Source organism: Haliotis asinina, chromosome 7 (genome assembly GCF_037392515.1).
Source record: "Haliotis asinina isolate JCU_RB_2024 chromosome 7, JCU_Hal_asi_v2, whole genome shotgun sequence".
Classification (NCBI taxonomy): Eukaryota; Metazoa; Mollusca; class Gastropoda; order Lepetellida; family Haliotidae; genus Haliotis; species Haliotis asinina.
In genome coordinates, this window is record NC_090286.1 from 47,891,722 (window position 1) to 47,904,355 (window position 12,634).

A 12,634-nucleotide genomic window follows, 5' to 3' on the forward strand; every position below is an offset into this window, starting at 1 on the left:
TGTTTCTCTTACCACAAGAAATCCTTTAACACAGTATCATCTGGCCCCCATCCCAATATAGTAGTGAAGACACCGCTTCTCTGTCCTGTCATGTTCATTACTCCCAAATGAACTGCTCTTAGAAAGTAATACGGGGGATTTTCACACGGCACGTTCCTACCACTCAGTTTACAATTGTTCCCACTAACACAATTGCCATACATGACGTCCCACGATTCATCGGATAGGAATGTAGCTGGAACCAGGAATGGTATTGTAAATGTGGAATTCTGGACTAATACTGGCATTTTCATTATCAATGTCGCGAAACCAATCACAAAAGCCTATTTTCGGTTGTTTCGTGTTGTAAAAGGTCTACAAGATTGATTCCACTTAAGTAATTATCTCAGATTACTGAGGAAACTTTGACTGTTTTGTCAAACAAGTACATCTCTCCACATCATTAACCGTCCTAATTTCTTATTTACGTGTTTTTGTAACTCGGCCAGAAGGCTCATACCGCTGATAGGAAAGGAACATTTCGTCAATGTCGAACAGTCGTGTTGCCCTTAAGAGGAATGATTGAATTAAACCAAGACCTCCACCAGCGAACAAATGATCACATGCCATTTCCATACAGACATATAGGTTGTGTAACCCCATAATATATTTAACTGGACATTCCGTTTGCTTCCGGTTGTCGTCGTACACCAGTGATATTTACGTGGTTACATATAAGAACCGTACATTACTTCCATTTGTTCTCCTAAACGGAAATGAAGCACACAACTGTCACAGAAAAGATGTTTCAGTACATGTTATATATTATTTTATTATATCTAATGTACGTGTGTCTCAAACAACATGCTTATATACGGGAACCCAGTGGTTAACTTCACTCAGTCGTCGCTTAGAAATTCCGTCACATGATATGAAAATAGTATTATGTCACTGTTTATAGGTCTAGTTTAGTCAGCATTGTTCCAATGCTTTTGGGTTATCACAATTCGTTAAACACCTAAAACAAGGCATTTCGACCAAAAGCAGCACAGTTAAACAGACATATACTCTGAACGAGAAGATGAATACCACACTCGGGAGAAAATGCGATAGCGTCTCCCGGGTGCATTGTACCTTCCATTTCTGCATTTCGCTTGCAATTATGTTAGATTTAATGTGGGCAGATGTCCAAACTGAATAATTTCTAGCTTTGGATCTCTAATGTACCTTTCATGATTATGTATGCCCAACTCAAAGAGTTGCGTTCAAGGTTACCTAATGGTTCCTTGTTTAACAAACTAGGTTTGTGTTTAAATGAATTGTAAAACTTAACAATAATACTTTATTGCCCGACAAATAGTCTATTATTTTAATAACGTTCTACATTATCCGAATTAACATGATATAAATTTTGTGTCATTGTATTTTAAGACATACCTCCCTTCATTTTCAACCCTTTAATACGTAGACTGCCCGTGGGAGAGGTAGTTTAAATTTTGAGTTTTCGGAAACACTTTTGTTTATGATAGCATATCTTCATAACTAAATGTTAAATTTTGTTAAATCTTTGTCAGAAACTGGCCACAGTGCAGTGAGTTTCTATACTTTTAAGTTTCCAAACTTAAATTGTGACATGTAACTAAGAAAGCAGGAGCTTGTGGAAAGAAGCTTTAAATAGCGTCACTATAAATTATATATTCTGAAACAAATTATAGATTCTCTACCAAACATAAATATATCATCTCTCAGCTGAAAATATAGCTCACTAATATACGAAACATAAACATATCATCTCTATTTCAAGTGAAAACAATTATTTGATAGAAAATCCACATCAAGATTCATAAGTTGTAAGTCCATGAATCACTTAAATACGGTGACGGTGTTGGAATTGATGAAGATTTATTGATGTTTGAATAAAACTCAACCCACAATGTTGAAAGATGTTGCAGGTATCTTACATAATAAATACCTTTTAATGTTCACTTAACTGAAGGGCGACTTCAAATTGAACAGTTTGTTCAGAAATATGTCCAAAATTCATAACTTGTTGACAGTAAAAATATGAATTACTTGTATTGAAGGAAGAACATCCAACGAATGTTCATGATTGTTAGTGGTGTTCAGTGACGGAACAGCCTTACGTATCCAGCTGGCGAAAAGGACTGACTTTTATATGCATTGGATGCTCCTTTAATAATGATCAAAATGTATTATTCCATGGAAACCAAGTCAAGATTGAAAAGGTCATGTCTTTACATGTATTTGTGTCTCCTTTTCGCCTGTCACTGCTTCATCTGTCATCAGATCTCTTGTAGAATAGTCCATACCAGCAGAGCTTCTATGAATGGGACTCGATGCTGTTTTCACATCACACACATTGGTAAATTGTATATGAGGTCAGGTTCTTTTATTCTGTTTGTGTGCGTGTGTGAGTGTGTGTGTGTATGTTCGGGTATGCGTATGTGTGTATGTACACGGTTTGAGCCGTGTGAAACAATTCCATGTGTCATGTTATAGTCATTTATTTTGATAGAGGGAGACATTACTTGGGACTAGCATCTTGAACCTGTAACGTCCGATTCTCACAAACTAAGTAACACACTTTCCATTTAATGTGACCATATAGTCATCCATTACACGTTACCTTATCGTTCATTTTCTCAGATGAGACAAGTGATCCCTGGTTAGGTATTCAGACCAACCAGACACCTAAACGATGAGAGTGGCGAAGCGCAATGCCCATTCCTGATTACATATAATGTTTTGGGCATCGTCGGACAAGATTAACAGAACACAGATGCTTCAATTCATCGTCCCGTACAAAGGTAAACAGGGTGCACTATAAACTGTGTTGAAATGGAATTTTGTTTGGAAATTATACTTATATCTTCGTATATGATTGTTATATACCCGTAGATGATACTTAAAGGTATGTGTATCAAAGTAGAACCAATTAAGGAACAAGATCTAGTTTCGAATAACCTAGGTTTCTAACCGTATTTTCATCGGGTAATCGATAATAGTTCCCCGGTCTGTTTTATGTAACTCAGGTTGATTAATGTCCCACCTGACAAACTTCATTGTGTCTTTATTGGGATACTGTCAGTTTATTACAATAACTCTTAATCTGCCGAGTTATGTAAAATTAATATATCTGACAGGCTGGGGGGTGGGGTGGAGGAGGAAAAGCGCACGTGCATTGAAATAATTTTAGTTGTGAAAATCACTACTGAAAAGGCACGCACGCCTATAACATCACGCTTATAACATCACGCCTATAACATCATATACAGTGATGAAAATCTCCTCTACCTAGGGTAAATGAATGTATCGACGACACAGATATTGGTATCTTCTACATTAGATGTTAATCCTGCAGGGATAGCAATGAAGCACCAAGGTTGGCCAGGTGAACGGTATGGAGAGTTGCGACTAGGCGCGGTTATGGTCAACACTGGTTCATGAGTACTCACAGGGTTTACTCCTGTTGTGAAGCTCGCTCTGCTGTTCCCCCTGAATCTTAACTGTGTGACTCATTCAAATAATTAGCACCACTATTTTGTCTTTTAGTCTTGGCTGTTTTGGGGATCATTCTCATGTGTTGGCCTATTGTATCAACAGCTGTCCCTTGCGGCTTTCCTGTCACACTTACCGGATATTCCGTACCCAGGTCAGTTGGGTTTCATGCCACTTACATCACGTCATGTCTGCTCCGCGTGAGAGAAAAACCTGAAGTAATGTAGATGTTGACCATTTTGGAGACGCCAGAGCGCGTGTATGGAAGTCATAAACCAAAAATCAAAATCATAAACCAAGAATCAAAATCGAAAGGAATGGGGATTCGAATCCAGGATTATAGGTTATTGGAGTATCCCACATTAAGCTATCGCATCTTTCACATTTCCACCCTGAACCCTTGTCACTGTTCAGCTCACTCACTCTTTGAACGAAAATTCTGGACAAGATATGGACACTCGATAATATTTCTATCCTGCTAATATGAAGTTTTTGTCCTTCTGATGGTATCTGCCCTTCATACACATCCGTTTCTTTGTACCTGTTCAAAAGATTAAATACCAGAGGGTAGAATTGTCACTGGTGATCTCACAAACTCGTGTCCGATTAACAATTAAAGTATCAGACTTACCGGTACCAATCACTTTCTATCAGGTTCACACAGAAAAACAGTATGTAACAAATGCAATGCCACGTACTTAGAGGACACGGTGCCGAGCATTCTCCATACTATCTGTCAGTATGTCGAAGGTAATTGTTGAACTATATTTCAAGCCAGTGAAGTTCCTTGGCTTGACGTGTATGTGTTAAGCCTCCGTGGACTTTGTGCGTTTGATCCCCTATGCATGTTTTCATTTGAAAAACAAAAATAACACCAGATTATTGTATCGCATATTTAAGGTGGAATGTGAATGATACAATGGCTATTGTGACCTGTTTGCCTGTGATCCAACTGTCTGCAATGTCCTGATATAAGGCGGATCAGGTGTGGACGTATTTTGGACAGACAGATAAACCACAACATGACCTTTGCGAAAACGACATCTAACGTATCACAATGATATGATTTCAAAGTGTTTCAGGTCAAGACTTTAAGCACTAACCAAAATGTTCCCATTCCTCCAACAAAACTCACTGACATGTTGGCCGAAACCTTCCCATTTCACTGGAAGTTAAACTGGCCTCTTATCCAACAAGATACTTTGACTGGCTTCGAGACGCCATGATAACGACGCACCACCGGTCGTGCTATGCAGCTGGTGTTGATGGTACCACTCACGTGCAGTCATACAGCCTAAACACATCACTGAAAATTGTGTGACCGCTGTGACCCAACAGGCTGGCGACATGATGCTGTGCCAAATCCGTTCTTATACGTTATTTATCACCAGTCGTTTTGACTCGTCACTGACTGACGGTTTCCTGGATGCACTCACCGAATACCGCTGTGCCCTGTACAACTAATTGAGTGAAAACCTCCAAAGAATTATAAACACAATAGACTGATTCTGGTCATTCCACCAGAAACTGTAAAGACACGTCATAATACTATTTTACGTAATTGCAGGTGATTTTGTTCAAAAGCACGTTACTGAAACAATGCCCTATGACGCCGGCATAGCAACAAGGTCGTCAAGCTCAGCGAGTACGTATAAGCTCCACTCACTGATGTTTCATTCCTACCAGCCATGTCATTACAGAAACCCAACAATGCTGCAAGTTTCCAGTAGTAGTTCCCGGCGGATGTGCAATTTATCGCAAGCACCAGTTTTAAATATATTTTTTTCTTTTCCACTAATATGCTGATATTTCCTTGTATTAAGAGGTGCTGAGGGGTTACATTTTGTGTATTTATATATTTTGTATTTTTTAAATTTACTAAGAATGACTTATATCGGTCACATTTTACATGATTCTATTATTCGCAGTTTTGGTCAATTTAAATAATCTAAATATATTTTCGGTTTCAAACGTAACTATTTGGTTCAAATGAATTATAAATGTAAAGTAACATACATATATATCTTTGTCATTCAGTAATTTACACCATTACACTGAAATGCAATTTATTTCTAGCTATTCTTCGAAGCGGTAGGAATACATTACACAGGACACGTCAGCTATTTTCGTGCCTGTATAGTCAACGTATTCTATTTATTAGAATTATTTCAAGGGTTTAGGGTTAGCGTTAGCGTTAGGGTTAGGGTTAGTGTAAGGGACCTAATCCAATATAGTAGGTAGATGCATGAGTACCAGTATTTTTCCTTGTCCATTTTCAATATTTCACACACAAAAAAACAAAAGGGTGACGAAAATGTCAACAGTCAAATAAACGATGAAATGTTTTGATGTAGACATTTCGGACAAATGGAAATCTACTTCTAGATCTGCATATTTTCAGTAATGATTCGAAGTCTAACTCACGCTCGTGCCGTCACTAGACATGCCCATATCTCACTCATTCCTTAGCGCGATCCACATTATCCTTACTGTGTTGCCTACAACACGTTTCTGTCATTAGAGTACACAGTTATTTTATACAAGCACGCCATTCATGCATGCATCTGACGCCTGACGTCAACAACCGTTTTCAGTTCGAACCATATCGGCTCGTTCCACACAACATGGTATCTTGTAGATTACGGAACAGTACTATTGTGCCAAATGATATCTGGACCATTCGGCAACCGTCAGTAGATTGAAAGCACGAGACACCAAGTCTACCCGTAACCTTCGTAATTGCCCGCAACCAGTTCGACCCTTTCCGTTCATTTCCGTGACGTTATATGAATGACTATCTAAATATGCAACAATGTGGACGTAGCTCAGTCGGTTAGCTGTCGGGCTAACAATCCGTAGGTCGCGGGTTCGCGTCCGATGGGTTCTCACAAACTGGTTGCCTGTCCTACTGGCATGTGACGCTGAGAACGTCCTCACGAGAATTTGTGGTGCTGAATTCTAAAGGTGCTCCGACACTAATAGTTCTATATATGCATTCATTCATGTGTTCAAAATCGTATTAATGGATTAATTGTCAATAAAAACGACAAATCACAGTTTCGATTACATCACATTAAATGGCAATCATGTGTGTGCTCTGTCCTATAGGAAACTCTAATTGATGTACAAATATATCTAGGTTCGCACCACCCAAGCAAACCAGTCCGAGAACTTAATATCGTGCAGAATATGACACTGTCTCCATAGAACATTCGGCTGGCGAGACACTAAAGTTGAAAGCATCAGATCAAAGGGTTAAAGGCCAAGCCAAAATCTTCCATTTTTAGTTATGATGGTCACTTGTTGGTCACAATCAGATACGAGGCATTAAACTTCCTCATCGTCTACTGCTACTTCGCATAAGCACCTCACTTAACGATTCATTTCTTCCGTCAGCCTGAATTGGCCTTACACTAGTAATTGTGGTTATCAAACCATCACGCCGATGTAAATGTACCCGCTTCTATCCATTTATGCAGTATGCATTCAGTTTGTAAAATGGACATCTGACATATTGACTAGATGATTCAGTAACTGGATTCGATCGCCTGTAATTATGCCTATTGCCTCAGTGATGCACAGTCGGGACGCGATACGTCCAGTTTGTCTTGTACGTGCTCCGCGCCTGCTGCTGTAGTCATGTAATGTATACCCGTATACCACATGTGGCACGTTATTTGCTGACGCTGTGTTTCGGGAGGGTGTTTTACACGCTTTAAATACCTGAAGCAAATGACTACGGTTAATGACGTTCGTTTTCTGTTGGAGGTATTTCTTATTCAAGCTGCCAAATGCTTCTATGTTAAACTCTGCTGTTAATGATAATAAATGAACATCAAAATGGGGTAAAGCAATATTTACTGTTAATCGACTTCTTAGCACGGCGTTTATTAAGTCTTGATTCTCTTTATGCCCATGAATATGACACTATCAAGCAACATAAAAACCGTTTGTATAAAATAACAAAGTTTTAATAGCTTAAAATCATAATTATCATTATATGCCTTACTCTTATCGTATCTGACGCCAGTCACAGTGGCTCAAGGCGACAGACAGATGCGCCTACATCCTGATCACCTGCCATTTCGGTCAAGGGAAGCCTTTTCTAGGCATAATGTCGTTACGGATATGTCACGATTACGTTTTACTGACATGTCTTTGTCAATTTGACGTGATCAGTTGCTTGTAGTCCGTAGAAGTCTCCAGAACTAACGCTATGCAGTCAAGTGAATATTTCTAAAAGATCACGACAGTTGAAGTAAATTAACACAGAAGAAATAAGTCTTGACAGCTCTCCGATAAAATCTCATAAATGTGTGAGCAATTGGACGTAAATGTTGTTTCCGTCTGAGAAATACTGAAAATACTCCATCTAAAATTTTTATTATGTCTCTTTTGCATCAGAGATAGTTAATGGTTTGTACTTTTTTAAAAACGTGAATTATGAAGCATTTTGACTTATTCTGACCAAAGCCGAAATGCAATCAAACTGACAGATATAATGCAGCAGCATCTCAGTTTTATGTTTTGCATAAACATGTTTACTGAATATTGTACTCAGTATATAGAGTATCATATTATTTTACAGATTTAGATAGAAATACAGTAGAGACGGTCCGGGCAGAGTCAGGTTGGTAAGACATCACTAGCTCAGGGTCCTTACCCCATCTACACGCAGCCCAGACAGCGAGTGGGATTACTCAGTAGAACCCACCGAGAACTTTCTGGAGAATGTGAAGACTCCGGAACACTGCAGCCTTCTGCATTACCCACAGTGTCAGTCGAGCTGTGTTTCCTATGCACTCTCCTGATCTGCTCCAAGAGTTTGGGAGATACCAAACCAAGGGCACCGAGAGGAACAGGGACGACAGTGTACTTGAGATGCAGACGAGTTCTGCATGTTTTTAGTTAATCTTGCTGTCAAAAGGAACAGAAAATTCAATGCTATAAATACATTCATTGGCTTTATCCAAAAAGACAAGATCAGGTTTGAAATTCTTCTAAGGCTGTATATGGGCCTATGCCACAGAAGGTTGAAAAGCATCATTTTCCATGACGCCCTGGACATGTTCAGGGTCGTATCATGAATGGACCTCAAAATTCAAAGCCACAGGCATAGCAGAGACGGTAGTAAAAGCAGCGAGCCATGCCATCATGTCTTTAAAGATATGCTATTTGTGCCAAGGAAGGACATCCACTGAGACGGTGTTGGACAGTCTCTGTAATTTAATTGTGTAATCGACATTTCATGGAAGTATTTTCTTTTAGAATCACGTTTAGGCGATTGCGAGTGGCAAGTGACTGGTCCGGAGCAGCACAAAGAAAGCTCTCACTTTCGCATTTCAGACCAGGCGAAGGCGTCGGTTGGATTGCTATTCTGTTCCACAACAAATTTTATCATGAAGAGCCTCCACACTAGTCAAAGTCTTACCTTCACTGATGATTGGAATTATAAGCGATTAAGAGAGGAACGAAGGAGGTGGGCTCTGTTATCGGACACGATCATTCTGTTCAAGCGGTTAAGACTCTGTATGTTTTGTTTGGTGCAATAAACTACTCCAAAGCAATAGGGAAAGAATGGCACAACAAAAGTATTGGTGACTTTGACTTTACTTCGAGCATTTAGCTCTGTGCTCCAGATTTTCTTTAAGCGAGATTTACATTCGGCCCGAAGTTTGTCTTGAATCTGAGCATTCAGGAGTTTATCTCGTACTTGTGTTCCAGGATAGGTGTAGGTCTGATCTTCAATAACTCATCTCTTGTGACTTGACCGATCCTTCATTACTTACCTTGCCACGTTTCAAATGAATACTATTACATCTTTCGAGTCCAAATGTCATCCTAATATCATTAGAAAATGGCTCGACATGGAGAACCTGTTCATTTAAATTGGTATCTCATTTGGTAAGGAGCTCGATATTGTTATATTTATTATGTATAATAATAGCGTATGTATGATTTACAGTGTATTAACAGTTTTACTAACAGTCAGTATTATGGTATTAAGAAAGTAGTAATTATCCATACTGAACTCATTAAATAAAAAAAAACATTCAACAATACTCACTGAACATCATTTAAGATCAGTACTGTTGTTTGATACGAGGCATATGTGCAAATATACAATGAGGAAATGTGCTGCTTTTTGGTGAGTAAAGTAATTTTATGTTTCACTGGAATTAAAATCTTTGGCCATTTGTCTCTGTTTCAGTTTGAAAGTGCTAACAGCCGTCACGCCTTAAAAGAGGGGTAGTGCAACAGTCCAATTTAACAATGTCAGTATCGATGTGACCACCATTTGCATTTATGAGGCAGTGGCGGAGCTTAAAGACTCCTCGTGAGTGTGGTTCAAAGATTGGCACGACTCAGCTGGAGCACTGGCAAACTGAATCGCAAAAAGGGTTGCGCAACCAAGAGAGAATTACTAGTCTTCCAATATGTGAGAGGATCGAGTAAATGTTGGGAACGTGCTCCCATCGCTTCGGTTCGAAAACTATTTTCAAAATAAAATATCGCCACCATCAAATGTAGGCCTCCACTTCCTCACAGTGTCGTGCTCTCAGATTTCCAACCTCATAATTAAAAATTACTCACGTGCAATATATTTAATTCAATATTTTAGCGGCATGTCAAATCAATCTCCGCCTCCATTACCCATGCTGGCCTCCAGCACAACTGAGTGAAGAAACAGAATAAGCAAAAATTGCCTAATTTTACCATGAAACTGTTAGAAACTGTTACTTTACTTTTTTCTACCGTCATTATTGTTAGAATTTTCGTAACATTAATTTACAAAAACACATTTGATATGTTGAATTAAATATACCGTATCTTCTTCATCTGAAAATTCTTTAATATATGTTTACTACAAAGTTTAAATGTACACATTGAAACGTATAACAAGAGCATACTAGCTTCAAAGTGGAAGTTTTGATTGAATATTGCAGCTACAGCATGACATGAAGGTGCAATATGCCCTCTCTGAAAACAGCAATGCAGTAATGAGAGTCTTAGGAAAGCATTATTTATTATATCACAAATCACCTTGACCTTTCATATAGTAGTTTCTGTAGAATAATACTAGTCCTGTAGTACGCAGGCGTGATCTCATTTTGCCAGTGTGATGCTACGAACATTGGGGTTTAATTACCGGACCTCTTAAACCAAAGTTTTATACTCTGATCCTTTCAGTGTCAAAGCATTCAGTTTAGTTACACAGGTGCTCTTCTTGCTCATTCCTTTACCATCTCAGTTGGTCTAGAAATGGTTTAATTCTGAATTTCATCATTAAGAGTGGCACAGATAAACACGACATGAAAGTGGTTTGCCATTTGGCAAGCATGTCTATTTTGGACTATTACTGACAACGTATCTTCCCGTTTAAACATTTTTATCACTTCTTGCACACTCACATGCTAGTGTGTCAATCCCCGGCTTATCTGTATCATCTAGTGAACGAGTTCTGTCCTTCACGACTCCTCCGCTCAAGTCATCAGATGTCATTTCAGATCCCTTAAGTACAACTCACTACCTCCGGAACGAGGTCTTTCCCTTTTATTTCAGTTCATAAAAAGGCCTTCATTTCCTGAGGAAGTAAAATCACTATTTCCACTTAATCAGTTCAAGAAATGGGTACTGATATTCCCGACTTTGCCTTGACTTTTATATAAGGATGTATGTTGACTTTTGTTTTGTTAGCACGCTAGTACTGGGCACACCTTTGCTAGTATGTTTACCACAATATTACTACCCTTGTTGTTTTCATTACACAATAAACAAAAATGCAAATCAATACATAAATACAGACTGACAACATGGGCCCTTATTCTCGAAACGTTCGTAGCCCTAAGAATTCTTAACTTTGATCGTAGACAATGTGTTAAAAATGGGCTTAAGAAGTTCGTAGGGCTACGAACGTTTCGAGAATACCTAGCCTGGATAGTAACTGTGCTCCTTTTCAGCTGAGCTATCTTCATCCTAGCGCAGGAATTGCTGTTCTTCTCACCGCACTATATGCGGGTCATCATATATTAATCTCGAAGTCCATTTCGCCATTACAAGCTGCCTAAACAGTCCTAGATATCGTTACCTTGTTGAACCCACATTTTGGAACATGTGAGGGCTGCCAACACTCCACCCTGCTGCATTACCAGCGAGCAAAAGAACGATAGATCTGGCAGTAGATACGGAGGTGTCAAACATGAGACACCAAGATGAAAGGGCCGCCGGACGACTTGTCTCACACAGACGGATCCAGAGGAGGGATGCACGGGTGCACCACCATCCCTTTTTTTGTCCAAAAACTTTATCCACCACTGTCTCATGGGATGCAAGCGTAACCTTTCATCAGCGAGGTCCGCGTATTTGCAGTGTTTCTCCTGACATGTTAGTATCAAATGTGACAGTGATTTCAATTATATGAAATGCTATCACTGGATTCATCAACCACAACAAGGTCAGGATTGTTGTCTCTGTTGTATCACGGATCTGCACAGCCTCGAACCAAAAGATCTTTGATCATCACTTACTATGGCGTCCCACTTTTGCACCAGTTTTCTTGGGCGTGTCATGTTGCATATGAAAGCCACAAGCACAAATCAGGCGGCGATAATTAAGCATCCAACTACGACATTATGTCGCTTACAATGCAATGTTGGTTCCACTGCTGGTCGTCCACTGACTAGGAGCTGGACATTCCAATTTAATTCATTGAATAATCTGCATGTCATATTCACATGTTGATGCAAAACCACACACTGACGGTTTCAAGTTGGAATTGATTCGTCTTGAGTCGGAAACAAAATGCCTTCTGTTACACTTTTAGTTGTAACTTCAAGAGCGCAGTGTCTCGTTTGGCTTACGTTTAATGTCATTTTACTATACCTTTTTGAATGGATGCTATTTTAATCTTCGTCATGGGACATAGATCTTACCATTATGCAATGGAACGATAATTTACCTGCAAGAAAGTGACATGCAGTGTATTGTATTTCAGTATAGATGCCATATACTTTATATATTGAAGCATACTTTATATATTGAAGTATACTTTATATATGGAAGTATGAGTATTGAAGTATATATCCGTAGAGACTCTGAAGATGTAACCATTTCATGGACATATCACTGTGCACTG